Source organism: Equus quagga, chromosome 4 (assembly GCF_021613505.1).
Source record: "Equus quagga isolate Etosha38 chromosome 4, UCLA_HA_Equagga_1.0, whole genome shotgun sequence".
NCBI lineage: Eukaryota > Metazoa > Chordata > Mammalia > Perissodactyla > Equidae > Equus > Equus quagga.
In genome coordinates this window covers 92,829,044-92,856,282 of record NC_060270.1, presented here as the reverse complement: position 1 = coordinate 92,856,282, position 27,239 = coordinate 92,829,044, and the positions used below count along the sequence as shown (strand labels likewise).

General features: G+C 39.4%; 1 long non-coding RNA gene across 1 annotated transcript; it reads left to right on the top strand.

Annotated features, from left to right (window-relative positions):
* Positions 1-631: 631 nt before the first annotated feature.
* LOC124238317 (uncharacterized) lies at positions 632-16,636 on the top strand. Its single transcript, XR_006888279.1, has 3 exons — positions 632-1,277; positions 6,281-6,460; positions 15,503-16,636. It is a non-coding gene; the product is annotated as an uncharacterized LOC124238317 (long non-coding RNA).
* Positions 16,637-27,239: the final 10,603 nt, after the last annotated feature.

Sequence of the window (27,239 nt, the reverse complement as noted above, 5' to 3'; positions counted from 1 at the left end):
AGTTTCCCAGGGCTTCCATAACAAACTCCCACAGGCTGGGTGGCTGAAAACAACAAGAATTTATTCTCTCCCAGTTCTGGAGGCCAGGAGTCCAATACCAAGGTGTCAGCAGAGCAATGCGCCCTCTGAAGACACTAGAGGAGAATCTGTCCTTGCCTCTTCCTAGCTGCTGCTGTCTCTCGGCAATCCTGGGCACTCTAAACCCAGGATGATTTCATCTCTAGATCCTTAACTATTGCATCTGCAAAGATCTTGTTTCCAAATAAGGTCACATTCCCAGATATTGGGGGTAAAGAGTTCAAAGTATCTTTCTGGAGGACAAAATTCAAACCAATGTGGCCTACAAGGAAGAGGAGGGGAGGGGGAAAATTATTAGTTTATGAAACAATTACTATACATACTATATAATTTTTGATTGCTTAAGATGTTAACATTTCCCACAGGAAAGCAGTTAAAGAGCTGCCCACGCAAAACAACACACCTGCTTCAAAAAAAAAAAATCATCCTTTGATCCTTGATCCTATTAGGTTGCTTTTACAGACAAGCAAGTAGTTGAAAGAACTAGGGCAGCGTTCTGGGAGGTCACCTACGACGTGTGTGCCCTCTCTTTACACCTGAATCCCCTGTTGAACCTCATGATCCAGACAACAGAGGGAGAACTCAGAAGTTGTCCAGAAAGGAGCCATTTTTCCAAGAGACACATGATTTTGTGCGGGTTGAGTTCCTAGTTTTAGTGCCAGAAAAACAAAAATTTTTAAAGGTGAAGACTCACCTTGCTGACGTGAGATTTTCCTTGTGCTAAAAGTCCTGATCTTCATTCTTTTATGGTTTGGCAGGGCTGATCTTACCGTTAGAGGAAAGAGTGTCTCATGGTTGCAGGAGCTGAGCCAAAAACTCCACTGACCAAACCCAACACTGCTCTTCCCCAGGCACGATGCCTGCATTCCACGTTTACAGAGAGTTCTCACTGTGGGTTCCACTGATGAGTCTAGGAGCGCCCTGTTGAAATTCAAAGTTATCAAGTGGGGTGGGTGTGGGGAAGGAAGAGGGCATCAAACAATTCTCAGACATCACTACTTGAGACATTAGGTTAACAGATAATATCCTAGAATTTATCTGCCAGGGTTCTAAGGTGTTAACCTCAGAACCCGTAGCTTTACTGGGATAGGGAGCACAGAGAGGAGTTACAGAAGGCTTGTGTCAGAGGATGCATCTTGATCAGATGACATATTCCATCAGGGACACCAGAACCTTTGAGGACATCAGAGTCAGAGCTGGTAAGTTGCCCTCCCTTACAATTAGTACCCAAGACATCTTTCTCTTGCGTCTCTTTCTCCCTGTTACCTATCAGCTAGCTCTAAATCTTGGCTCTCACTGCTTACTCCAACTCCAGTGTATTTTTCTCTCAATTCTTGGTGACTTCTCTCCAAAACAACAGATAAATGACTCTTAAAAAAACAACAATTTTGTTGCAATATAATTAATGTACAATAAACTACATCAGCTTAATAAATACAGTTACTCGGGTTTTGACATCTATATACACTCAAGAAATGTCATCACAATTGAGGTAAGAACATTTTTACCACCCTCTCTCTCTCCACCTAAAATTTCATCTCTGCTTTTTAAAAATCCGTTCTACCTCCTGCCTTTGGCACCAGGCAACCACTGGTCTGTTTTCTGTCATTATTCATTAGTTTGCATTTTCTAAATTTTATGCAAATAAAAAATAACGTACTCTTTTGTTTCTTTCAATAAACCTAATTCTGAGATTCATCTATATTGTTGCATAAATCAGTAGTTTGTTCTTTTTTATTGCTGAGTAGTAGCTCCTTGTGTGGGCATATCACAGTTTATCTATTCATCTGTTTGATGGACATTTGGGAACTTTCTTCTCACCCCATTTTGGATTATCATGAAAATGCTGCTTTGAACAGTTGTGTACAAGTTTTCGTGTGGCTATATGTTTTCATTTCTGTTGGGCAAACACCTAGGAGTCGAATGTTTGGGTTTTATGGTAGGTTTATGTTTAACTTTATAAGAAGGTGCTAAACGTTTTTCCAAATTGATTTTATTATTTTATGTTCCCAAGGAAACAGTATGAAAATTCCAGTTGCTTTATAGTCTCACCGACATTTGATTTTGTTAGTTCTTTTAATTTCAGCTATTTCAATGGATATGCAGTGGTATCTCATTGTGATTTTAATTTTGTTTCCATGATGCCTTAAGGTGCCGAACACTACTTACTGGCTGTCATAGGTTCCTTTCTGAAGTTACTTTTCAAAATGATTCCTGTGTCAAATCTACATATTAGAAATATTTCATCCCATTTTGTGGCTTACCTTTTCATTTTCATAGTGATGTCTCGCAAAGAACAAAAGTTTTTAATTTGATAATATAAAATTTATGAATTTTAAAAATTTATGGCTTGTGCTTTCTGTGTTCTAAAAGTCCTTGCTTATCCCAGGGGTACGAAGATTTTTATTCTTATGTGGTTTTAAAAGAAGTTTTATAGCTAAGTTTTACCTTTAGGTCAATACTCTACTTCAAGTTAATTTTTTTATATGCTGTGATGTAAGAGATGATCATTTTTTCATATAGATATCTGTATCATTTCACTACCACAGTATATTATCTATAAATATTTCTATATGTAACCATCTGTATCTATGTTAAGCTAAACAGTAGTTCATATTGATGTCTCCAATTCTAATCCGATAACATATGGATTATTTTAGCTTTTGTCAGTTCCGGATTTTAACACTTAAAATACACATAGAGTGGTTGTTGGTGGGTTTTAACTAGTTATTCAATTTGTTTAGTCGATATGAGGCTATTCAGAATTTCTTTTTCTTTTTGCACGATTTTGGAAAGGTTTGTCATTTTAGATGCGACCTTTAGGGGAAAGTCTTCATCTCTTTGGAGATGTGTCCTGTCTTTGTTCTGATGCTGAAGGCTCTTTATAACTGTCATGAATATTATTATAAATAAATATTAATATCTGATTAGTTATTCTCTGGTATAGATCAAATTTGTTTGTATAAAATATTTAGTGAAAAGGGCCACTAGATTTCTTGAATTGTGATTTTGCTAAAAAAAATATACTTGTGTATATACACACATATATATTTTTTCATACATATATATACTTTTATTTTCTTAAGAGTTTAACCAAGGATATATGGACCATCCCCAGATGTGAATTGACATACACAGAAGAATCACATAAAACATTGACTAGAAAATCTGTTGCCAATTAACCACAGAAGTATTTATTAAGACGAGCATCAATGGTCCATCCTTATATACTGATAAGAAAAAGATGCATCTCTTAATTTCTTTTTGAATCTGGCAGGCTTTACTTATATAACTGGTAGAGAAATTTGACTTTGATTTTCAACATGCAAGAAAAAAGAGAGGAAGATATATTTTAATGTAATAGCTAAGAGTATGCTTCCTTAATGTAGAGAAATACTAAGAAGAAAATAAAGTGTTGAACTTCAATTTCCCTGCCCGGATAACCCTGTTGGTATTTATATAAAATAAAATAAATAATATATTAGGCTAGAAAATGTAAAAAGGTACCAAAAGGTACAAAATGAAACAGAAATTCTGTGTCTCTGCCCCCACCCCAACTCCTAAGCTTTCTCTAAAGTGGAACTGATTGACGATATCTTATATATCTTATAGTGGGGAGGGCAGTGCACAGACTTGCATTTCTTTCTCCTTTGTATATTTTTATCTTTACTTTATAGCAAAAGGATCATAATAGATATACTATGCCACACGTTGCTTTCCTCACTTACATTATGAGATATTTCCGTATAATTTCATATGAATCTAACTGGTTCTTTTTAATGACTTTACAGTGTTTTATGATGTCATCATCCTGGAATTTGCTTAATACCTGTTGTTGGACTCCATGTGCCGTTTTAGTCTTTTATAAACAATGCTGCAATGAACACTCATATGTGTGAAGGTGCAGTCATATCACATAAACACACACACAGAGACACAATTACACATACACACATTTATATAAACTTTCGTGTATGTCCAAGGAAATTTTTAGCGGTAAATTATTTGTGTGTATGTATGCAGTAAAATTATTGGGTCAAAAAGCACTTGTGTCTTAGATTTTGATAAATATTGGCAAATGTTCATATAGTAAAATTATACCAACTGTTATCTTACATGCAGTGTACAGGAGCCCATATTTCCCAGATCTTTGACTCTACAACATAACCTCAAACTTTTAATGTTTTGTTTTTCTGGAAAGTGAAACATGGTATCTCATTAATATTTAATTTACATTTTCATTAATAAGTGAGACAAGCGTTTTTTGTATGTTAACTGCTATTTGTATTGCTTTCTCTAAACTGACTCTTCATGTCCTTTTTCTATTCTTTCTACTGGGTTGTAAGTCATGTTTCTGTTTGTATAAAATATAAAATAAAATAAAATAAAATAAATATTTAGTGAAAGTGGCCACTAGGTCTCTTGAATTGTGATTCTGCTAAAAAAATGAATATGATTTGAATAAGCTATTTATAATTAGAAAAACATAGGCTTTTATTTCTTATAAATATGTAAAATATGTTTTCCCATGGTCTTTTGAGGTTGTTGGTGTACTTGTACAGAGGTTTTTAATTTTTCTTTTATATATCATCTCAGAAAAAGTGCATAATCATATAATCGTATATGTTCCAACGCGGATCTTCAATTTTTTCTTGCAAGTTATATCTCACTATATAGATAAAGATTCTGCTTCTGTTCAAAGATAGCTTAGTATTCCTTTGTCAGAGAAGAGGTAAAAAGAGAGGGCAGCTTCTCCCACCCCAGCCCAGGATGCCCCGGTGGAGAGCTGGCACACAGCCAGAGTGTTTGGTTGGATAAAGCACTGTTTATTTCCTTACCTTTCCCTGCTTCCCAATGAATTTGGGGCAAAAGAAACCTGAAATAGATACCAAGGAAAAGAAAGAATATTTTTATTTTGTTTTCAAATTTAAAACTACTTCTACATATAGCGTTAAATTTACTTTAAGATTCTCGATTCTAAGCTCTTAACACTTTTTATTCTGGATGCATGTGTTCAAAACACAGATCACTTTCTGTAAGATTTTTCTCCATGTAAACCAGCTTTAGTTTGGGGTATTTTTATTTAAATGACACTTTTACCTTTGCCACTTGAAGAGGTTTGAAGAAATGGCAGAGAGCAGGTTTATCTTAGAAACTCTACAGTAAAGGAATAATAGGAGAATATATCAAGATTCCTGGACTTTATCTGCTTCCAGTTAGCCATAATTGTGAAGAAGGACTCCCAGAAATATTTGAGATTTTAATAAAGCTTGAGCAGCTAACGAAGTGAGATCTTTAACCAAGTGACTGAATGAAGGGAAGATCATTGTTCTTCACAAGATGGCAGAGAAATGCATTGAGTCTGGATTGCTTTCCAGCTCGCCAACTCTTGGCCATGCACTTTCATTGCAGGCTTGTTGGGAACTCCTTAGGATCCTGGCAGTCCTTCTAGTCTTCTCCTCACAAGCTGCCTTGCTGGCTGGGGCTTCTGTGTCATGAAGCACCAACAGTTGTTTGGCCAGACCCTCTGCCCAGCTTGGAGCATAGAGAAGGGCTTTACACAAACATCCTCTTTAGCCAGAGGAGTCAGTCTGCAATTACAACTTCCTAGTGGTCTGCAAAATCTGCAAATTGCCTCGGGTGAGCAGTCAATTGAATCCTCTTAGAGAGAAGTTAGGCTTAGTAGCTTTACTCTTCCTCTTACAAATCTTTAGAACTCAGTGGAATAGAAACCACAAGCAATTTTTCATTGGAACCAGCTTTTCTATATGAGCTTTGGTGTGACTTGGTAATGGTTGTCACTTTTGTAGCCCTTAGTGTCTCCATCAGGGTTGCCTCTGAGCATAATTTCCACGTAAGCAACATATTTCTTTGGATGCTTCCCATCTCCTCTTCTAACTTAGCCCCTGTGGTTTCCGGTGTGCCCAGGCTTGACTGCACTAAGCCCCTACCCAGATGGGCTTCCTTGCTCAGAGTTGCCTCTGTTCCAAAATTACCTCCTTCCTTCTTTCTGTCAGAAATTATTACCAAAGTCTCTCTTTTTCTTTTTTTAAAAATTGAGTTGTGGTTTATTTGTATTGAAATTTCCCTCTTTCTCCTATGGCTTTGACTTTCATTAGCTGTGCTCTTTTACTCACAGTTAGGGAAGAACAGAGAATGTGCTTGTGATCCTAAGCATGTTCCATAATTGGCTTTTTTTCAGTGTCCATGATGACTCAGTGGACTCAGCAGCATGGCATGCATGGTGGGACTCCTCATGGTCACCCTGTGGAACTAGAAGAGACATGGTCTAGAGCACTGGAAGTTCAGCTCCAGGAGGGCGGGGCTTTTTCCAGTTTGTTTGCCGCTCTGCCTGCAATACCAGGAACAAGGCTTAGCGCATGTAGGTGGCTTGGTAAATACTTGTTGAATGAATGAACAAATGATTGGTTTGCTCTTCTTTGCCCACCAAACAGCCAGGCCTCCCTGCCCTCTGACCTCACTCAGGCCCTAGGCCTATTCTTCTCATCCCAGAACCTGGAAAGCTGCTGGGTATCCTGGGTGGTCTGTAAGTTTTCCATGGTAGTATAACCAAACAGTTATTAGTGCCCACCTCATAGGTTTATTTTGAGGATGCATATGTTAATACATGCAAAAAGATTAGAACAATGCCTGCTACATACCGAGTCCTCAGTAAATGTTAACTGTTATTATGTTCTTTGGATTTATTTATTCATTAAGACTTTACTTTTTTTAGAGGAGTTTAAGATTCACAGCAAAACTGAGGAAAAAGGACAGAGATTTCCCATATGCTCCCCACCTCGACACATGCATCACCTCCTCCATTATCAACATCCTCCATCAGAGTGGTTTATTTGTTACGATTGATGAACCTGCATTGATACAATTTTTACGTTACAGTTTGCATTACAGTTCACACTTGGTGTTGTTACCTATTATTATTATTTTTTAATAATAATATGTTTTATTTTAGATTGGTAGGAGGTCTGAGCAATGGCTTTGTGGTATAAGTACTTCTTTTAAACTGGCTTTGGAGTGCAAGCACTTCCATTAAACTTATGTGATTTTTTTTATTGAGCTTATGATAGTTTACAACCTTGTGAAATTTCAGTTGTACATGTTCCCTATTATTTTTTTAAAGTCCATTGATAACAAAAAAACATTCAGAATTATTGCTTGAGCATCTCTAATGCCAAAATAGGAAAAATGTATTTATGAACTAATTGGGCTCCAAATCAAGGAAAGTGAGAAACGGGTAAGTTTTAGTTATCTATTGCATTATAACAAATCTCCCCAAAATGTAGTGGCTTAAAATAGCAATAATCATTTATTGCCTCTCGAAGTCTCTGTGGGTTAGGGTATGGCTTGGCTGGTGGGTTCTGGCTCAGGGTCTCACAGAGCTTGCAGTCAGACATTGGTTGGTGTTTAGCTGGAGCTGTTAGACACAACATCCATCTGCTTGTGGTCTCTCCATGGGCTTCCTCATAACATGGTGACTGAACTCCAAGACCAACATAGAGAGAGAAGAGAGAGACAAAGAGAGAGTGAGAGAACATGTATTGCCTATTCTGACAGCCTCAGAAGCTATGTTGCACCATTTCTACTACATTTTATTGGTCAGGCATTTACAAAAATCCCCTCAAGTTGAGGAAGAGAAAACAAAGATCCCACATCTTGATAATGGAATGCTAACATGACATCATAAGAAAAGCACGTGGAATCAGATATAAATGTATGTATTGACGTGACCACTTTTAGACAATGCACTCTTCCGGAAGATACGACTCCAGCTGCAGCAGGCAGGCATGCACACCTGCACAGGCACACAGAAGTACCCTCCAGCCCTGAGTATAGTGGGGTCGGACCTAACTAGGCCTCATCAATTTAGATTTCAATTAGCAAAAGATCATGGGGGTCCTTCGGAAATGTTTGCCTGTGGGGCTGAGAATTGCTATGTGCACGCGCTTACAAAGCATTCATTGAGTTGCAGTCTGACACCATTTGAAGGGTGTATAAAGAATAAGAAGTCTAGGAGTCAAAATTGAAAGTGCAAATTGCAAATGCTTCCCTTCTAGAATGATAGGGCTATAAATACCAAGGCTGTTTCTGTTAAACAACAAATGGAAATGCTCCAGAATCAATGAGAGGTGTTAGCACCAGGGAAAAACAGCATCTTAAATCCTTACGCTAACAATTAAATCAGACACTTCTGATACTTTATCTGAGACACTCCTGGCAGTCCTTTATTCTTCATGGCATGATTCGAAACTCACAGCAGGTGACAAGCAGATTCTGGAGGATCATCAGTTTGGCTTTCTCAGCACTCTCCCCCAACCTAATTCAATATATCATATTCAAGCCAATTTCATGTTTTCTGAGAGGAGGCGATTGGTGAAAATGAGTGAGTTTCCAGAAATGTGCGCCACGGCCTCAAGAAGACAAAGAATTGACCTGCTCAGTAACAGCTGAATATTAACACTGTCAGAAAAAAAAAAGCCATTTATCTCTAAGACCTCAAGGACTGTCTGTTACAGCCCCTGTGAATCATGAGAAATCTCTGTCCGGGAGAGCGTGGAGCCTTCCAGATCACTCACCTCACCATATGAGGTGCCCTTTCAGTTAGAGAAAAAGATATTTTTCCTGTGATCATTGTAACTGGGCTGTTTTTATAAGATGGCTAAGCTGCTAAATAAATAGTAAAATGGAAACAACATCACCTCAGAATTTTAAGAATCTCATTTCTCTAAAGTGCTCTAAATGCTTTAAGCCTGCCGAAATAGAAGTCCTAGAGGGAGACTCCCAGAGCATTGCTCTGCCACAACTGGATTGTGAGTGGGTTATTCAGGATACTGACACCAGGAGCAGACACTACTCCCAGGTTCCGAGAGACACTGGTGCCAGTTCCTGAGCAGAGCAGCTGAAAGTGAGGGCAGCCACTGTGTGTGGTAGCGCTAGAGTGCAGGCTGTAGCATCAGACAGAGCAATGGCTGAATCCTGACTTACTCACCTCATAGCTGTGCAACTTTGGTGGGTTCCTTGACTTCTCTGAGCCTCAGTTTCAACATGGATAAATAGGGATGATAGCACCTACCACATGTGTTCAGGACCTAGCAGTGTCATCCCAGAGTGAATAAGTGGTAGTAATTAGTGTTATTATTGGTCTCTGGTTCTCTCCACCACTACATCTGTAGGTACCTAGAATGAGTCCAAAGACTTAGAATGAGAGTTAGAGACAATTACATATGTCCTACAAGGTAACTCTGCCAGGAACCTGAGGGCGTGGCCTGGGGAAATATGGACCATGGTGTAAACACTGCCAGGTGTGCAAGTAAGCCACCAGTACACCCTCCACGTGACTGCCCTTGTTCCCCTCTATACAGGCCTGGCACCCAGGCTCATCTCTGGGAGTTTAGGAGCACGAGAGCAGATCCCGGTACATGAGTCTGCGTGCTTGACTTCCACTGTCCATTGTGCTCACTGGTAGACACGATCAAGCATGTGCTCTGAACTTCACGCTGTGTTTGTCAGAGAGCTTGATCCACTTGTGTGGGTCCCTGAGGCAGGGTGAGAAGAGGGCAGCTCCAGGTGGCTCCCTACGTGAGAGGGAGGGAAAGGCAAGTTCCAGACCCGCATCCACTGTTCTCTACACCTCCTTTAGCCATCGGATTGTAGCTCTGACTTATCTGGGGGAAGGGAGCAGTAAGAACAGCGCAGCAGAATTCTCTCGAAGTCCATAGCAATGATCTGAGAGACAGGAGGAAAATTCTCAGACCTAAGTTTTCTCTCTCAATCTTTGTGCTCTATGCGGCCATCAGAATGGCAGCTCCAAACCTCCCAGTTTCAGTCCTTAGAGTAAAAGTCAACCTTGGTGCTTACGTAACTCCCAGGACTCCTGATTTTCTCTTTGTTTTTGATGCCTTTAGGTTCCTACTCTCACGATGGCTCAGAAGGCTTTTTGTTTTCTTTTCTTTTCAGATTATTCAGGATTTTGGTTGACTTTATCAGGGAGCTTATTTAAAGTATTCAAAATAGACAAAATAAAGTTGTCTGTAGCAAGTACAATCCATCACGATGCGAGTATTCAGGCATCTTGAAGAATGCAGTCCCAGAGACGGAGTCCAGCTATTACTGACTCACAGAGCACCTGCTGCTCATTCCACAGCTGTCCCGTGCCCTTGGTGTTACTGACCTCCTTGTTTGCCATTCTTCTCCAAGACTTGAAAAGAATGAGACTATTTTCATACTTGTTTCCTTAGACGAGGAAAAGGGGATCAGCTACGCATACGTGATGGGAGGTGACTGGAAAAAGATGGCGAAAACAACTCTCTAATCAGATGATCTTTGAATGACTCAAAACAGACCATGATTTAATGAAATGGAATGGTGACAACCAAGGTGAAACAGAGCTTAGGAATGTTGCATCCTCCTCTTGTCTTCTTGAAATGCTTTTCCTTTGGGCCACCCAACTTTTCCACATGTTAAGCATTCCAGTCACGTACATTTGTGAGATTGCATTACACCACCCTCAGTTCCTGTGTAAATGCTAATTCTACAGCATTATGGATAGACTTTCTAATAGAGAACTTCTGAACACTTACTGTTTGTTCCACATCTCATCAGCCCCGAATCTAGATGGCCTCCTTTGCTTCTCAACAATTTATTGTGCTACCATAATCTCTTGCATCAACCAGAAGTTATTGAGCATAGTGTTTAAGAATGCACACTTGGGCCCCAGACCTATGTTGAAATCCATACTCTATCATTTAAGAGCCGTGTGGCCTTGGGCAAAAGGCAAACCACACTTTCTTCATGTGTTAAGTGGGAATAATTATGGTGTAATTCATCAGATTTGGAGGAAGTTAAAGTAATATATAAAATGCTAAGCTCATGACTTAATACAAAACAGGTGTCTGATAAATGCAGACAGTTTCTTTTCTGAATCCCTCTTCTTTCTATGATAGTTGCTATAACAGTGCATAAAATGTTTGCCAATGCTTTGACCTTGACTATTCTTTACCAGTCATGGGGATAGAGGAATCTTCATGTTTCCCAGGGAATTTAGAGCAGTGTTTTGAGAAGTGGGTGATGCCAGCTCCAGAGAGACAGAGATTTCATCTGTCTCATTCTCTTCAACTCTGATCCCACTGCAGTGCCTGGCACAGGGTAGACACTCAATAAATACATCTGTTGAATTAACGAAGAAATGAGTGGATTATAGAGGGTCAAAATATATGAATGGATTATGACATTAGACATAAAATAATAGAAAATCAGGGATGATGGTTTTAGTACAGGTGACCGAACTCCATTACAAAAATAAATTCAACCTTTTTGAGAATTTTACACAACAGAATATTAACTTAGTCTGACAGTCATCACTTTTTATAATTTAAAGTACTAAGTGTATATAATGTATACATTGTTAGAACAGAGAAAATATTTCCTTCTAGTAATCAATATTCACTCACTTCTCATTTGAACTACTCTTTGCAATGTTCTTTGTTGAGAAAATTCTAAGTGTGTAGTTTTGATTTTAATCTATATAGTAGCAAACATCTATGATATACCAAAATGAACAAATGATTATGAACAGAAACTTTTAAATATTCTGGTAATGTGGAATGTTAGCCCCAGATTGAGATAGCAAAGACACAGTTTGCAATTTGATTTCTACTTATTTCTAAATTTTATCTTCTGCCTTGTAGAAGTTGGTTTTCTAGGACTAAAAATTATCATTTTCTCCTATGAACTAGTGAAATTCTTTCATCCCAAAATCGATCTGATGTTGTTTAAATTTTTAAAGCCAGTGGAAGAAACATCAAGACATGAGTAGGTTGTAGTTAGATAGGCAATTGTTCTGTGGGGAACAATCTTATATAAGCAAAAACTAGCCATAAAATGACATAATAGGTCATAGATGCATCTCATTTCCTCTCTGCGTGGGGAATCACCAAAGGAAGTCTTTAAAACAATGGAAAATAGTATTTTTTTTTCAATTCATGAAAGCAGTCCGTAATGGGGCTTGAAAATTAGTTTGAATACTAGAAAATCCTGCTTTACTTTTTCTTTGCTGTAACTGTGAGGAGCTGGAGAACTCAAGGTGTAGAGTAGAGGGCTTTTAAATGTTGTGAAGATGAGACTAGAAAAAGACCTTGTTTACTGCGCGTCAGACAGCGCAGCCTGGCACTGTCCATACTTCTCATCCACCTAATCTGCCTTAAGTCTCGCAAGGTTGCCACTCAATTTATCGTAAGGGCCCAAGGACCGGGTCCTAGTTTTATTACACTGTGTACCCCTACACATAGCCTAACACTTGATTTGTAAAAATACTCGTGTAAATATTTATCTATCCCTAGAATGTTAATTCCAAATTGAGAGGGCAAAGACACGGCCACATATTTCCTTCAAGGTCAATAACAGAAAGAAGGAAGAAGACTGTCTTAGGTGATCCATTTGCAACCACAGGACCAGGAACAGAATTTGCCACCCCAAAATATGCCTTTGGCATAAGGGCTGTTTTGAGCTGATGGTTATTGAAAAACAGCAGACACAGGAAAAGCTCTGAAAACCTGGGAGAAGTCACCCTTTTGACAGGGAACTTTATATTTATAAGGGAAATCTCCATTTGTAGGGGTGCCTCCCTCTCTGTGCCAGGAAGGGGAGGATGACTTTAAATTTCTGGGAAGTCTTATCCATGGAGAAGGCAAGGACTTAAATCTGCACAACAACTTTACCCTTGTTTATTGTACTTTTCCAAATAACTTCCCATAATTGACCCCGTCTTAACAACAGGATGTTAAAGCTATTTTTCAGAGGCAGGGATCCAGCCAGGAGCATGTACAGAAAAGAAAATTTTGATCTGCCAAGTGAAACTCATCCTGCCAGCACTTCCACACACTAGCCGGCCCTCCTAATCCCTTAAACTTTACCCCACACCCTGGATGGGGAGACAGATTTGAGAGCCTGGCCTCCTGTCTCCTTGCCAATCGATTGTACAATAAAGCCTTTCTTCCCTCAAAGAGCGGTGTGCCACGGCATCGCATATCTGTGTGACTGTGTGGCATTGGGTGGCGAGGCCATACTCAGTAACACATTCACCCTTGCTTTTCAGTAGAAATTGAAGTAAGTGACTACATGGACAAACTTGTATAAATTGCCTCTTCTTGTCTTCTTGGAAATAAACCCATGAGAATAATGGTTAGAAGAAAACTTGTGACTGAGCTATTGTTTGTTATCTCCAAATGACATTACCTAACAATTAACTAAGTGCCTATTTATTTAACAAACATAGTTTTAAGTGCTTTACAAGAATTAACTCATTTAATCTCCAGAGAACCTTGTGAGAAAGGACCCATTCTTCTTCTTTTTTTTTTTCTGAGAAAGATTGACCTTGAGCTAACATCTGTTGTCAATCCTCCTCTTTTTACTTGAGGAAGATTAGCCCTGAGCTGACATCTGTGCCAATGTTCCTCCACTTTATACGTGGGTTGCCGCCACAGCATGGCTGATGAGTGGCGTAGGTCCATGCCTGGGATCTGAACCTGTGAACCCGGGCTGCTGAAGCAGAGCATGCCAGAACTTAACCACCTCACCATGGTGCCAGCCCCTATTATTCTTATTTTTACAGACCAGGAAAGTAAGGCAGAGAGAGGTGCCTTAGTCTGCCCACAGGTACATAGTTAGAAAGACATGGAGCCTGGATTCAACTCCTAGCCATCTGGCTTCCAGCTCCCTTGCTCAGCTCTTCCCACTCTGTACTGGTTTTCTGTGTGGCCACTAAATGTTAGCTTGTTTATCTTACTCCCACCAGTAAGCTGAATTTAGATATTTTGCCTGCTTTTAGTTTAGCCTCATCTCTCAGAACTCCGATAGCTATTTAGAAAATAGACACTGGTTGCCTCTTTAACTCTATCATCACTTTAGCATTGCAAACCCTTGTCCACTCTAGGCATTGAGGATTTACATTATTTTGCCCTTGTTCTCTAAAATAGTCAGGACGAACTTTTTAAAGTGTGCACACAGCCTGAATGTATATAAAGAAATGGCAGCCCTGTTCTCTTTATGGATCCAAATGGCCCTCATGTCTTTTCCTGTTGAATTTGTGCCCTCCAGTCTTTCTGTATTTTCTATCAATGGTTTTTGGTTTGCTCCCCTGGGTGTCTTGCCTAGCACTCATGCGTACTACAAACTTGCTTTTGACAGATAATTTGTATAATTTATTGGGATGTAGGAGTCTCAAAAATGTTTTTCTATCTCCAGTGACTTGGTGTAAACTGAATGGTGATGGGCCAGAAAATTATTCTCCAGCCCTGCAGAAATCACTATGTGGCTCACACCATGATTGAGTTGGAGGCAGCTTAAATGTTGTGTTTGACTCTCACACAGTTTGCTGTCAGCCCATTCAGAAATAATTATGATAACCTAAGATTTGAAGTGTTCTCTGTTCAGTGGGTGGCTGATCTGTTTCTAAACATGTTTCTTCATGAAGCAAATTCCTAGCAGGGTTTTATTTCTTAACCTCTCTTTATAGTAAACATCATCCCATAACAGTTGCATTTGCATGTCAGGAATAAAAGCTGTGTGTGCGGTGTGTGGAAGCGGGTAAACACAAAGGGACACATCTACTTTTATTTTTGTTCTGATTGTATCATCAGAGGTTCACTGAGATCCTGAGAAAGGATCAGTGATACAGAGTAACACATAATCAAAACACTAAGTAATGATTTTGATAATTTCAGAGGAATACCTGGTTATCTGATTCATTCGTATGGTAATATTTAAAATGTTATCTCTATAATTGCAATTCCCTGTGTTACAACTCCAAGTCCAGAAAAAAGGAGGTGTGAATTTGGGAGATATGTGTGCAGATATATTGCCAGTAATTGATAACTCACATGTATGACCTTAACAAAGTCAACATAGTAACTTATCATATACTTTAGGTTTTAAAATGCTTAATTTGAATGTTTCTTCCTGACTATTTTTTCCAAAATTTTGGAAGGCATAGATCGCATGAGGTTTGGCCTTTATCATATCTAACCACCTCAAAATCACACACACAAGCAGTTGTTTAGTGGTTTTGTGAAAGGTTTTGAACAATAACAAAATCTAGGCCAATCATGATTTCTAAAAACGAGCCTTATGTATATTTTCTCTGCTGCCAGAACTTCAGAGATGTTACATAAAGTGAAAGCCCCGTTGGACTTCTGGTTACCATCAGACCTTTGGAATTTCAATAGAAACCAGAAACAGTCTGTGTAAAAACTTCTTAATATTTTATGAACATGTTTAACTTCCCACAATTTGTTTTTTCAGAAAGTGTGTTTATTATTTCCTATCTGAGTTTCCTCAGAATGGAGCAGTAAAATTCTGAAAATGAGAAGAGTCCATAATATTTATCTCAGGTCTCGCCTCTTCGTTCCAGGTGCACAAATACAGTTGTCCTTGTGACGTGTCCACTTGAATGACCTCAGAGATCTCAACACTCACAAACGAAACTGGGTCTCTTGATTCCTCTGCCAACCCCCCCTGAAACTTGTTCCACTCTGGACCTCTCCAGCTGAGACCAGGATGCTGATATCCACACAGCTGCCAAGCCAGAAACCTCATTTAAGCATTTTTATTCAAATATAGTCTACAGAGCATAAAAAGCGTAAAATGGATGCATCTGAAGCATACAGTTCAAGAAATTTCTACTTATGAATACACTTGCGATCATTTTCAAGATGCCAGAAGTTTTCCTTGTGACCTTCTGAGAGTCACTGATTCCTCCTTTTCCATATCTGAATCTTCACCAAGTCCTGACTGTTGTTCCTCCAAAATTTTCCTTGAACTTTTTCACTTTTCTCCACCACAATCATCAATCTCTAATAACTTCTCTCCTCACTTCCACCTTTACCAGTTCCTTACCTCTACTGAACGATCTTTAAGAAATCATCACCCTGATCATTGCACTTCCCTTCCTCATCAACTTCCCTTTACACTTAGAGTAAAATGGAAACTCTTTCTTGAGTCTTACAGTGAATGCCCTTCAAAAGTAGTCCCTTGAAACCCTCCAACCTCTGCCTCACTCTGTTCCAAACATCCTAATCCCTCTTCCTCTTCCAGTTCCTGGAAAATGCCCTGGGGCCTTTTGCATGTGCTGTTCCTTTGGTATGAATGATTTTCCTCTTCTTTCTTCCTCACTCCCACCCTACTTCCACTCCACACTCATACCCTTAGGGGTACATTATCTTCACATGGTTAGTTCCTTCTCATCCTTCTTTCTCAGATTAAATATCACCTGGCCATAAAGATTTTTCCTGCCCCAAATCTAAAGCACAGCTCCCCAGTTACTCTCAGAGAGTTATGTCTTTTTCCTTTACAGCAATTTGCGATTTATGTATTTAGGAGTTGCTTTTGGTTGTGTATTGTCTAACTTCCCTGCTAACGGAAGCTCTTAGGTAAGCTCCAAGGATATTATTTCATTCCCTCCTGCTAGCAGCTAACAATGCAGCTGGCATACAGTAAAAGTATTTAGAAAATAATTGCTAAATGAATGAATAAATCAATGAGTGTGTACTTGTCTCTGAGAACAATGCAAAAGGGAGAACTGAGAGGAAGCAGAGGCTGGTGTGGACAGCCCCTCTGAGGAAAAGTTAAACCTGAGGAAGGATTTTCTTTTTCTCAATTGAATGCATTTCAGAAATGGATCTTGGAGGATCCTTGTTTTTCTAAGCCAAGCATCACTCTGAGAAAAGTAATTTCTTCCCAGGACATCCCTGGAGAAGAATTCAGCCAGCACAAGTCAGTTTCCCTCCTGGTTGACCCGTATGTCCTTTGACCCCCAGCCCTTCTTATTCCACTGGCACCAACTCTGGGAGGATTTTGCATACACTTCACTGGTCCATACTGTAGTTCCTACAGAATCAGTAGGTGATCTGAATCCTAGAACGCAGTAGCAGGTTGAGGGCTGGGGATAGAATGGAGTGGAGAGGCTTAAAAGAGATGTGGTAGGAAATCTTTCTGGAAAGAAGTTGAGGTTGGATTCTAAGAGGAAGTGGTTTTGAATTTTAAATTTTGTTTTCTTTTTTTCTATTGCAATTCACTTCTGATAGTCCCAAGCCTTAGTAAGATTTTGTAAATACCATAACCTGGTGTTTGTTGCACTTTGGAAAATTCAGGAAGGATATTGAGTCAGTATTTAGTGCGTAGCCATATTAGGTCGAAAGCCAGCAGCCTGGAGCAGCATTGTGAAATGGAAAGAGGCATCCAGCAAAGATGTTCAGAGCAGTAGACCAGAGCAAGAGCTGACTAATCACTGTATCATGGATTTATCCAACACGTCACCATTCTTTAGGAGTTGCAGAAAGACAAGGGGGAGAAAGTTGACAACCCTTGGCTGTACAGGATAGGGCACATTCCACATCAGTAGGTACTAAATAGATGAGTGATTCCTGAAACCCACAAAATGTGGGGACATTTGGGTTACATTCCTTGGGTTGCATGACTTAAAATTCTCTCACTTAGACATTCCTACCTCAAAGTAGACCTCAACTCAGAAAAATCTATTGTATTTTGGGCTGAAATCTGCCTATTTCAAAAAGCAAAAAAAAAAAAAACTGTCTGAATTAACTGGATCATCAATCAGGTACACCTTGGACTGAGTTAACTCAATGTTGTTTCCTCAAAATGCCTGATGTGATCTATCAACTTAGGAAATGGGAAATTTAATGGAGATGCAGGGGACAGTGTCATTTTGGCCTCAGTGCTTTGTCAGAGTATGTGGGAGTGACAGGCTTGGGGCTTTTAAGAACCAGAGAGTTACCAAAAGGAACTGAATGTTTAGGGTGTGGAGTAGTGAAAGAAGACTGGAGAATGCGAGGTGAGGTACTGCCAAAAGAGGAATTCTGCTGACTTTGTAGTTCTGTTTTTTGCTATATTCAATCATCTTTAAATGAGTCAGTGGTATAATTGAATGCAGTTGTTAAAATAGCCCAAATAAAATCAGCCTGCCACATTTGAATATTTCCAAGGAGTGGGAGAGAAAAAGGGAAGATTTATAGTATGTGGCCTGCCTCCCTACATCACTAGGGGAGCCTGCTCTACAACTTTGACTTAAGTTCTTAATAATAACAATGGGGTGGTTTTGCTGGCTTTGTTAGATAGTTAACCCAAATGCTCTGTTTATTTCATGGAATATTATGCCTTGATCTCAGAGGAAATACTTAAACTTGAAAAAGTGGAGATGCCTGTGTGTGTCATTCTTGTTTGGAATACTAGCTCAGTGAAAACAGGATCTAACTCAATGTTCATAATTAGAGCAGTGGCCAACTCTTCGGCTGGGGCTCATTATGTGCCAGGCCCTACTACCTGCATATTTCATGTCATCCTCACTACAATTATTTGAGGTAGGTACTATAACTACTCCTATTCCACAGATGAAAAAAGAGATGCTTTGAGAGGTTGAGAACTTCCTGACCTACCCAAGTCCAGAGATGCTTTGAGAGGTTGAGAACTTCCTGACCTACCCAAGTCCAGACCACTAGTGAGGAGCTGGCCAGAAATTGAGTAGGTCTGTTTGAGTTCAGAGCCATGAGCTACCCAGTAGACAGGGCTGCTGCTGTACACCAGTAGTAGTAACCATTACTAGTATTATTTACCATGGGTACGTAGTACAATGCTTGAGAGAACCAGACGACCTACAGTGTTGGAGATACTAATCAAGCAGATTGTAGCTCATTGGCAGTTACAGACGGTCAACCCCAGTTTTGATATCTAATTGTAGCAAGACGTGGAACCATGATCTAAGTCTGGAGTCAGCAACCCAGGTACTGGCCATGGCTCCTGCTGTGAGTCCCTGGACAAATCATTTAGGTTCCCCTGGGCCCAAGGATCCATCCCATGTGATACAAAGGAATTAGATGATTTTATAAATAATAGAGCTTTTCCAGCTCTAACATTCCAAGAGTCTACAAGTCATATGAGAATATGAATCTCACCACTCTCTATAGCACATGAAATTAATTGTGGCGAACTCTGATGTAGCCCAAAACCCATACAGGTCTCGCAAATGGACATGGGCCAAAGAAAAAGAAAAATGTACCACCTGGCCACTTGGCAGCACAAAAGAACTTGCAAAAAGATAAAGAAAAGATTTTTTCTACCGTTGCTCCAGCACATTTTCCTATAATGTTGTTTCTCTCACAGATGTCTCAAGTTGCAAGGCTTCAGGATTTCTAGATAGAATCCACATCCTGGTTGGTCACTGTTCTCCCAGTCACTAGCAATTCCCATAGATGGAAAAGTTTGCTAAGAAGTGTAAAGTGCAATTTTTCTGTTTATTTTTTATGAACACCTCTTTAAATTCTGAGATACGGGGCCTGATTGGGTAGATAGGGTTGCTGAATAAAATACAGGATGTCAAGTTAAATTTGAATTTTAGACAAACTAGGAATCAATTCAATATCCCCATAATTACGTGGAACATACATATACCAAAAGATTATTCCTCATTTATCAGAAATTCAAATTTAACTGCATGTCTCATATTTTTGTTTGCTAAATATGGCAACCCTACTCATAGAAGGAAGAATATTTTATATAGCTTTTTGGGTGGGATTAGGTCAAAAGCCTTACAAACTGGAACACCAACAACTTAGACTTCTATTTATTACTTTGCTCATTTCAATACTCTCATGTTAAACATCTGCCATGCTATCACTGTGTTTTCAGTGGGCGTATTTGTGTTTAAATTTCTCAGGTTATAAGTGACTCCTTTTTAAAGGGAAAAAAACCCACACACACATCAGGAAATCCATTCATAATATCAAAGAGATCCTAACTATTGATAGGAGAACTTCTAAACGAGGCAGCATATTTTGGCCCACATCTGTGACTAAGTTCTTTGAACTAATTGGGAAATACTGTATGCTGGCAGGCTTTAATGGAGAAATATGTTCCCCCTTAAGGGTTATTTGTCTAATTGGCTGTAGAAATGCTTTTCTCTGCTTCAGAAAGCTTTTTCCCATTTGCTAATGTTACAGCTTCTCCACCTTTCCTCTACCACCAAAGTGGATGCTGCACTGAGTTCACTGAACTCTGTTCAGAATTCTGTGATTAAACTGGACAAGGTTTCAGATCTGAATTCAGCTTGACACAAGGCATTTCATCTTTCTGGTCTGCAGTTACCTCCTCCAGAAAGTGTGTTAGAAGAGATCATCTCTGAACTTCCACAGTCTACCATTTACTGATTCAAACAAAGGAAAGGTCTGGGGGGCCCAGAAGAGGGTAAACAAAGCAAGTACAAAATAGGGTTTTAGTTTTGGTTTCATTTCAAAGCCCCCTTTTCCCAGGTCCTTTAGCTATGGTGAAACTAGGTTGCCCAAAAGATTTCTGGGTATGTTTCCATATTCAATGATAAACACCTTCTGGATTTCAAAGAATTTAACATTTTGCTATGAAACATAAAATTTGGCTATAATATTAAAGAACCCAAAGAGATACTTTGTCTATATGTTCCTAAATATTTAGGATTTGAATGCATCTTAATGTTTCAGTAAAATGTTCAGGCTGATACTTGGCAAAGCAAGAAATCTATGATGTCACACAAATGAACAGAGAATCTAGTTCAGGTAACTGTATTAAATATGGAGAGCCAGACAATTGGTTAGGTCAGGAAGCAAATGAGTCATACTGACTCATATGTTCACATCATTGCAAAGACAATGCATATGGAAGGACTGTGGGTGATCTGTTCTCAGAGTGGGTTCATTTCAAGTCTCATAACCATCATTACCCTTCACACTGGTAATAGGACAGTGATGTCATAGCAGGATGCTGCAGAAAAACAGGTGAAAATAAACATGGATGTCCTTCCTCTGCTTAACAGTGAAACCTCAAAGCAAAGAGAAGGTGTGAGTCTCCCAACTTCCTTCCAAAGGGTGAAATCAAGGTTATTTCATTGTATTTTCCATACATCTATGTTGGTGAGAAAATGGTTTTGGTTTCAGACTCAAAGGCAGATGTTTAATGTCATTGCAAAAGAGTTAAAGGCACATAACCCCTCTTAAAAATAAAGATTATATATTGCTACATCTATGGAAATGATTTGTAGCTCACATTTCATCGAAAAACTGAGATTTCTTTACTTATTTGCTTAAAAGTGCGTTACTAGATGTATCACTGTTTTGCAGAAATTCAACACCATATTTAAATGTAAACTGTTAGCACAATAATAGTTCTTCCATCTGGTGAAGGAGCAAATATTCCCTTTTTTTTTTTAAATGCATAGGGTATATGTGACTCAACCTTCTTCTTCTGAGGAGGAAAAACCAGATCCACAGGGAGGAACCCCTCTTGAAGAAGGACATCCAATGGACAGGGTTACTGTTAGGAGCAGAGGGAGCTCTGAGAGGCTAAAATGTCACCCTTGCTGGGCCCTACTGGGTCTTTGAAGTCCGTTCAGATCGAGATTTGTCTGATTTTTCACTTTCTCCCTCTTCCCTTCCCTTCACTGAAAATAAAGAATGAGTGATTTAAAAAGAATAAAACTTACCACATCAGGAAGGGGAAACCCCTCTGGGCCATTCCGACGATCATTTAGCAATAACTACACGAGCGCCGGTTGTTATAATTGTTTCATTTCCAGTTTTTAATATCTCTTGGTTATTTCCTTAAGAGAGAGAAGTTTTAAAAAAGGGGGGGAGTAAAGTGGCTGATTTCCAAATAGTGTGCTCCTATGAACGCTTTCTGTTTCATTAGTGTTCTAAAGATGTATCTAATGTGGTTTTCAGTAAAAAGTAACTTCCTGGCATCTGATTTTGGGTTTATGCTAATTTTTGTCTTTCTTTTAAAGATGATCATTCTTTACATCTCTCATATTTTTAACCTAATCAACCAAGGGAGAAAGAAAAAAGAAAAAACCCCTCAAAAAAAATATCATTTCATTTTGCGTTCTGGACCTTCTTGGGTACTGATTATGGGGTTGACTATTTCATAAGGAAGCAATATTTCCTTATCATTGTCACCAATTATCTCTGTTTGGAGGATGAAATTAGAAATACTTGATATGAACAGAGTTCTTCAAAGGGAGAGATAATTCGTAAATTCTTAGAGAAACAAAGACCATTTCAAAAGATTTTTATTTGAAGGTGTACTGTTTGCCGCGGTATTGAACTTTTAAAGTACAAATCTGTATATTCTTTATTGGCTAAGCCAGCCCTGAATATATGCTTGTAAAACTCAAAAACATTCAGTGTGAACCTAATAGAAGAAAAATCATGGCATTAAACTTTGTCTTTGTTGTATTTTTATTCAGGATTCCTGGGTTCCAGTATTTGGTGAAAGAATTCTGAGGTTATGCCTAAGGAGGACAAAGTAAGTAATGGTTCGATAAACAGGAGAATGTTGAAATGAAATAAGTAGAGGCTAAGTATTTTTAAATGATAATATTAATACTTCAAAACAAAAAGATAGCCAAGCCAGGAAGAGATTTATAGGTATAAATGTATTTCTGTTTTACATATGGTTTATCCTTCTGATAGATAGGGATAATCACTATTATTATTTAGGGACATAATTATATTAGTCCTATACCTGCAAGGTGAAGTGGAAAACTAAAATAGTTATCAGTTTGAATTCAACTCACCCTATCTTCCACCTCCAAAACTAAAAACAAAAGTAAAAAAAAGGACACAAAGACAAACACCAAAATTAAGACCTCAAACATTCCAGATGACAGTCATTTTAGAGGGCTTTATCTTTGCTTTAATAGGATAATAAATGGCCTTTGAAACAAAATTTAATGCTTTATTTCTTTAAAAGCATTCCTATGAGAACTATAAGAAAGCTAGTGGCTGAATTCAACAAACATACAAATATTTCGTGTCACTTCTAGATTGTATTCATATATATTTTTATTCGCTTTCCTGCAATAACTTCCGGTAAAAAAATGTGAACTTGGTATGAAAATCTGATGGGACCCCAGGCTTCCATATTTAGATTACTTCAAATGCTTTTTTCTCTCAGTAATTGTTCGAAAACTCACTTCTGCAATTAACGTTGGAAATCTCCTAACAGAATATGGACAGCTCTCGTCCTCCTGTATTGCTACATCTTGTCTTTGCTATCCAACTCTGGTTTCCCTAACTCGCTCACATTCTTCTGAACACAAAGAGGAGGACTAAACATGAGGGGATCATTTTGTCTCTTATAACATTGGCCTGAATGAATTTTCTGAATAAATGATCAATAAATTGGAAACCCAGTTTGGATAGTCATGATTCCCACCTTAGGGACATCTTCTGAAACTCTCACTGCCTGTATTTTATGGCCCACTTGGTCTCTGTCCTTCATTCTAATAATTCCAGTAACTCACATAATGAAGACACAGGCCTCTCTCTACTCAACTTGTTAATTTCCGAGTCTTAGAAGTCTGCCATACTGACATTAGTGAGTCCTGGGTTTGTATTCAGTTTGATCTTGCTCTGGCTTCAAGCTGTGAGCAGCATGTTAAACATCCTGGAGGCACTGGTTCTTGTCTCTCTGGAAGCCCGGGGTACAACACAAGTCAGGCCTCAAGTCTCTTCTCATGTACTCTGCTTTTTAACTCTCCCAACCCCCCACAAAAAATTAGAGAAACAAGATTATGCTCCCTTTTGGCTCTAAAATTGGGTTATTCCTACAAATTCCCTTCTTTTCCTTTCTCCAGACATTAGCATCCTCTCTGTTTATTGTACTCCAGTGCTGTGTCCCTCCCAACTTATTGACAATCCATTAAAAAGGCAAACATTTGGGAGCAAATCCAATGTAAACATTGGAAGGATTCCTGATTCTAATTGTGATATACTGACTTAGTCTTCACAAACTCAAGGCATGCATTTTGATATTTTCCTTTTCCTCGAGGACTCTATCTAAACTGCACACACACATTCAATCAAGAAAATAGGTCTGTGTTCAAGCAGGAAAAGTCAAAATAAAGGGAGAATGGTGTTTTTGAAGAAAGACCATAAGAGCATTGTGCTCCCAAACTTCATTGGTTTCAGAAAGGCTTTAGGGCTCTGGGACTGAAAAAAAAGTAGTTTCCCTTTTTTTTTGAGGAAGATTAGCCCTGAGCTAACATCCGCCTCCAATCGTCCTCCTTTTGTTGGGGAAGATTGGCCCTGAGCTAATACGTGTGCCCATCTTCCTCTACTTTATATGTGGGACACCTGCCGCAGCATGGCTTGATGAGCAGTGCATAGGTCCATGCCCAGGATCAGAACAAGCAAACCCCAGGCCACCAAAGCCGAGTATGTGAACTTAACCACTACACCATTACGCCAGCCCCAAAAATAGTTTCTTATTTTGATTACAAAAGTAATACATGCTCACGAAGAGAATTTTGAAAATACAGGGGAAAAAATCAAGAAAAAGAGAAATTTATGTGTAATCTCACCACTAGAGAAAACCACTGTTGAAATATAGCTATATTTCTCACATATAGTGTAGTAATTTAAAAAGTGTAATTACTCTAGGTAAACGATTATGTATCCAGTTTGGGTTTTCCTCTTAGTGTTTTATAATGAGCATTCCTATTGCATACTCTGCAAACACTTGCAAACCATGACATAGGTGTGGTGGCCTTCATTTACCTAGGCTGGGAACTTTAAAAATCTACTCTTCTCCCTAGGAAAATAATTTCTTACATATGTGCAGTTCTCTAAGACCTTTCAGACTCTTTACCCAGTTTAAATCCTCAATTGATCAGGGAAGATACTATTGTCATCTCCATTTCACAGATGAGGAAGTAAGTCCTGGAAGGGTTGTATGCCCAGGCCAAGACTGGAAGGATCTGGACCAGCACGCATGGGTATCTATTTCTCCAGTGCTCTTGGTGTTAGAGGCAATCCAAGGGAAGCAGATGGCAACTGAGCTAAAGGCAAACTAAACCAAGGGCCATTCCCAATCTCTCTCTCTACCCTGTTAGCTGCTTCTGTTAGTGGTGCCTCCTAGGATCCAAACTTGGGGGTCATCTTTAAGGTATCCTTCTCCCTTATGCCAATACAGAATATTAAACTTCCAGGGAAAGTAGCTGTTTGTTGCCCACAGAAAAATTGTAAACTCTGTGGCCTGAAGTCAAGGCTGTCTGTACCCTGGATGCTGCCACTTCTCCCACGTCTACCCACTATAGACACAATGCAAGTTTTTCTCAAAGTATGGACTGTGGTCCCTCCACAACAGAACCACTTGTGATGATGGTTAGAAGATAAGTTTCTGGAGGTGGACCCAGGAATCTTCAACTTTAAATAGTTGAGAATTCTTAAGATGAGAACCCCCGCTACGCTCTAGGCAAACCGAACTGTTCTCTTTCTGTTCTCAGTATTCTGCCCACATTTCTCCGCTTCCGTGTTTTTCTCAGATTGTTACTTTGATACAGAAAACTCCTCCCTTCACTTTCTACCTGTTCAGATCCTACTCGCCCTTCAAGATCCAGCTGAATTGCCGCCTCTATGAATTGCACATCCCCAGCGGCCTCGCCCATCTCTGAGCTCTCACATACTCACTACTCATTAAAGGAATTAGCCTTGCTTTCCGTGTCTTACTCTCCCACTGTATTTCAGAAACTGCGTTTGTCAGAGTAACTCTGTCACAGATCCTTTAAAGTATTTATGAAACTTAGGGAAACCTTTTTTTATCTGAAAGAATGGTGGAACCTCTAGTTACATTCAAGAGTCTTCATCAGCACACAGTAGCTCATTCTCTTTGGGTAAGTAGACATTAATTTGAAGCTGTTGCCAAATCTACTAGATACTAGAATCTAGATTATTCTTGACTCTCATACATCACTTCTTCTTAAAGACTTCTCACAGATGTTTTAAGAGAAGAAGAGGTACAACACTCCCAAAGCAATCCCTAGATTGTGCCCCTTCCAGCAGTCAAATTGGGAGGTGTTCTGGGGAGCAGGTGCCACGGAGGCTAGACTAAAATTTCCAGAGCAGCTATCATGGGAAGCAGGGGAAGTGGTATATAAAGGAGACTGCATGGCTTACAGCAGGGGTCACAAGTTCAAATTTATATAGGAGTCAGGCAGATAACGTAAATGAAAGAAGGCTGCTCAGGTTAAGGTGCTACATAGCTCCAGTCACCCGGCCTTAGCATAGAGCTTGTAATGGGGTGCCATGGAGAGATGGCGATCTAGGGAACACGTGCCCTGTGCAAAGAGTCAAATTGGTTCCAGCCGATTGGCATCACGGAGGAATGCAGGCCCAGTGTTGCCAAATATTCAACATTTTCAAAAGAAAATGTGAATTGACTTTTATGAGACATCCTCTGATTTTTTTCAACATTGAGAACAAATTCAAATTTAAAACACTAGGTCTGTCGTGTAGACCAAATACGGTACATGCCATTTGTGGCATAAACAGGCTTCCCCTGCTCTCTCTTTCCCTGGATCATGAACCAACATTTGAGTGTCAGTGCCCTCTATCTAGAGAGTCTGAGGGGAAGGTAGGAATGATTTCAACAGAGCTCCCATTCCAGTCAGAAAAGAAAAAAACTTTCTGGAAGGCCCTAGAGTTGGATACTCCAGAAACTCTGAGTGGGCTCGAGTCAGTTGTAGAGGCTGTCAAAGGGACTGGACTGCTCCCTCAGAGTCTCTGAGCAGGAGAAATGGGGTATGGTGGTGGTGGTAGGATTGGTTTGTCTCTCCACAGTTCAGGGTGCGTATGTTGCTTTGTCATGCTTACCCCTCATGAGGTGTGAGTAATTGAGGAACCAGATGGCTCCTTCCAACATCAGAAGTATAGGCTTATTGGAACCGGTTTACACCAGACCAAGGGTGAACTATTGAAGTGGCCCTGACTGTTTCCGGCTTCAAGCTGTGACCTTAGGACCGTGACTGTATTTTGTAGCCTTGATTATAAAATGACAGTGAACAATAAGAGCATTGTTAGTGTTTTATCTTATAATTTTATTGACACACTTACAGAGGTTTTTCAGTATAAGCGATGAGTGTTTACTAGTGTGTTAGTTACATTTGTGGAAGGAAGTGCTTTGTGGGCCTTTCAAACCCCACGGATCTCAACAAACGAGAGAAGGAACTGAGTTCAGTTGTAATGTGTGCAATTAGAGGCCATTGTAACAGTTCCCATTCTCCTAGGGGTTATCACTTCCGTGTTCTGTGACCAAATGTGGAGGCAACT